General features: G+C 33.3%; 1 long non-coding RNA gene across 2 annotated transcripts; it reads right to left on the minus strand.

The window, feature by feature from the left end:
• Positions 1–1,316: 1,316 nt before the first annotated feature.
• On the minus strand, positions 1,317–3,308 carry LOC107624721. 2 transcript variants are annotated; one of them, XR_002356861.1, is made up of 3 exons: positions 2,328–3,307; positions 1,876–2,003; positions 1,317–1,713 (listed from the first exon to the last, which is right to left on the minus strand). It is a non-coding gene; the product is annotated as an uncharacterized LOC107624721 (long non-coding RNA). The 2 variants fall into 2 exon arrangements; XR_002356860.1 differs by having other exon boundaries at positions 1,876–3,308.
• Between the last annotated feature and the right edge of the window lie 436 nt (positions 3,309–3,744).

Consider the following 3,744-nt stretch of genomic DNA (forward strand, 5'->3'; position numbering starts at 1 on the left):
TCATATTTATTTACCTTAATCATAAAAAATAACTACTATTTTTATTGACCGTATGAATAATCATCTAAAAAAATGAATATGTTATTATGATTATATAAAATATTTTATACTATTAATATATAAAAAATCAACTATGTTAGTGTATCAAAATTAAATTTTTTTAAGATTTGAGAGGTTTAATATCTCAGTTCATGGAACTTATGATGGTACAGCCCCTTATTTGATATTTTGCATAAATGACTCGCATAATCTACTTTAACATACACCAAATGAATTTTATTTAGGAGGAGTGCTACATATATAAGTCATTTTTGTTTACAAGTCTTATAAGTTGGGCCTAACACGCGCGTTACTGAAGAGACATAGAGAAAGAAGAAGAAGAAGAAGAAGAAGAAGAAGAAGAAGAGGAAGAGGAAGCACGGAGAAAGAAGAAGAAGAAAAAGAGGCACAAAAAAAATGTGAAAACGGCGTGAATATAAATGATTTGTATGATTTGTATGGAAAAGCGTTCTCTCTTTGCCTTCGATCTCCTTCTGCTTTTTTCGATTTTCATAGTTTCTGAAATCAAGCTTTGAAATTGTTTTGAAGATGATGGAACTTCAGAAATACACCCGAACGATTACAAAAATACACCCAAACGATTACAGAAATACATCCAAAGGATTACAGAAATACACCCAAACAGTGACAGAAATACATCCAAAGAATTTAAGAAATACACCCAATAAAGGGAAAGACAGTATATTTCTTTTTGAAATCTTTTAATATTTTGCTGGTTAAGGATGAGGCACATGACAGAGACAATCTAAAAAAAAATCTAGAAGAACAGTAAAATAGTACCTTGAATAATGTTTCTTCGTTTTTTCTGGTGATTTTGATGAAGGAGAAAGAGAAAACGAAAAGAGGAGAAGAAATTTTAATTAAAAAAGAGAGAGGAAGATGTGGTGTTGATGACGATGATAACGAGAGAGAAAAATTACGAAAAAGAAGAAAAAGAGACACGGAGGAGGAGGAGAAAGAAGAAGAAGAAGAAGAAGGAGAAGGAGAAGGAGAAGGAGAATGAGAAGGAGAAGGAGGAAGAGGAAGAGGAAGCACGGAGAAAGAAGAAAAAGAAAAAGAGGCACAAAGAAGAAGAAGAAGGAGGAGGAGGAGAAGGAGGAGGAGAAGGAGAAGGAGAAGAAAAAGAAGAAGAAGAAGAAGGAGGAAGAGGAAGAGGAAGCACGGAGAAAGAAGAAGAAGAAAAAGAGGCACAAAAAAAACATGAAACGGCGTGAATATAAATGATTTGTATGACTTGTATTGAAAATCACTTGTATGTGGAGAATTACTCTTTATTTAGATACAAAACATGAGAGTTTCTATAACAGCAAATGTTGAATCTCTCACTTTAGAATTTCTCGAGAAAGTTTGTAATTAATATACTTTTATACAGGAATATCTTTAATTCTTAATGCTTCATATCCTGAAGTGTTCTAGTGGAGAGACATCGTCATCTAACTTTTTGGTATACGCCAGTTTAATCAAGTCCAGCATTTTTATTTCCTTATAAATTGGAGGACTCTCTTCTGTCACCAACTCTTTTATTGGTCCATACATTCTTAGACATTCATCCTGAACATGTTGTCTCAGAGAGCATGAAATCAAAACTCGTGGACCTACTTTCTGAGCAAGAACTCCGTGTTTGGCGCTCATAAACTTGTCATTTGTGATTAGCTGTAATCAGTGCTAAGACATTAATAGATCAATTAAAGAGCTTAAAAGTTTGTTTAATTTTGTAGAAGATTATATACAAAGGTATATAGTAACGTAATAATACACAATTGGATATACAATAAAAATCACTACCAAAAACATTGATGAATTTATTATAATCACCTGCATCATATCACCAAGATTAGTGATGAGAGCAGCAGAAATAGGAGTGACATCAATCCACTGGTTTTCATAAAAGACTTGAAGTCCACCAACTTAGTCTTGTAGAAGAACAGTTACAAAACCTACACCTGTATGGCACTTAACCCCCAAGTGAGTTCAGGCTCAGGGCAAGGAGAGTAATAATGTCCAAGCATAAAAATCCCTTTAGCTCAATCTATGTCGTTAAAGTAACTACGTTCTAGGCCTAATGACTCCAAAAGCAATTCTAATTTCTAACAAAGTCAGTGCCAGTTTCTTGACATGATCTAAGTACTTAATTGTTACTTCTCTGCAAACATATCAAATCAAATTATCTTACAGTTCTCAATTATCAACTTTATACGATGACAAAATACATGTGAGTCTCTACCAAATCAACAACTAGGCTAGAGTTCTAGTCTTTCTCCATATACCTGCAAATGGAAGGGAGTTGGTGACGGTCAAGGGGCCCTGGTGCCAATAGACAAGAGAGGGTGTCCCTTCAATTAACCTCTGAAGCTTTCTAAAAATTGAAGTTGGTGTTGTAGAACACTCTCCTTGTAATATGACGTGAATAAAATTATCCCTTCACCTCAGCATCTTGCTCATGAAATCTACGTACCCCATCAAGCATTTCATCCAAAACACATGGTGGAATATCACAGTTGACCACTTGAAAGAAATCCCATTTCTCACCCGCATCTTTGACTTTCTGAATGATCTCATGGCGTGAATTACCTTCTTCGTGTAGTAATCCCAAATCAATAACTGGAATACTAACATTGGTAGCAGAGGAAGAAGAAGAAATGTTGACTTTATGGCCGTCATGAACGAATATCTTTGGTAACTTAGTCAAACCAGCATCAACAAGACCCTTCACACCTGCTTTTGTTTCCTCAAGAAGCTTTAATTCCTTGTTCCTATCATAACTTCCATCTTCATGATCTGCTTCCATCATGTTTCCTCTGTTTTCAATAAAATTTCTGTATTCAATTAAGAACTTAATTCATAGTATTTAAAACCTTGCATGTAATGTTTACACTATCCAGCCCCATCTTTTCTAGTGCTATCAAAATTCTAACAACAAATCAGTAAACAACTAAACCAAAAATTTAAAAATATATTAAAGAAATAATAAAACCGATGATAGTGGGAATAAATTAAAGGGATGGATGAAGCATGAATTTAAAGGATAAGCTGGTTCAAATTGGTGGGATGGATGAATCCGCAAGAGTTGTAAAGTTAGCAACCGAGAATGGATCCATTGCTCATGTATCATGTTACCAGATCTAGTTTGAATCAAATATTACCGAGTTGCAGTTGCAGCGGATGTGAGTGGGTGAGGAGACCGGGTTGCAGATATGAGACTCAGAACAGAATGAATTCCGATTTTTTTTTTTTAATTGGGTTATATTGAATGTATGGATTAGTTAAAAAAATGGATTTAGTAGTGGTGGTGGACAGGTGGCAGTGTGGTTATTGTTACAGTGTCAAAGGTGGCTAAAATGATTGTGACGGAGGACCGTGACAGTTTGAGTCTTTGAGATATGGGAAAATAAAAATGAAGATGGTGTCTGACGCTAAAGATAATGAGTAAAGGTAATTTAAAAATTTTAGTTAATATTATTTAGAAATCAACAAAAATTCAAAAATATAAAAATGGCGTATTTTTGTCTTATAAAACTTATTTTTTAGGAATATAATACTAAATTTTTTTATAAATAATTTTGTTAATATTTTGAATATTTGTATATGAAAATATTTTTTTTAAAAGTAATATATAATGGTTAATGTGTGAAATCAAATGATATGAAGTATTATGTAATGCATATCACATCAATTTCGTTTTTT

This window comes from Arachis ipaensis, unplaced genomic scaffold (genome assembly GCF_000816755.2).
Source record: "Arachis ipaensis cultivar K30076 unplaced genomic scaffold, Araip1.1 Aipa1186, whole genome shotgun sequence".
In the NCBI taxonomy this organism is placed as follows: Eukaryota; Viridiplantae; Streptophyta; class Magnoliopsida; order Fabales; family Fabaceae; genus Arachis; species Arachis ipaensis.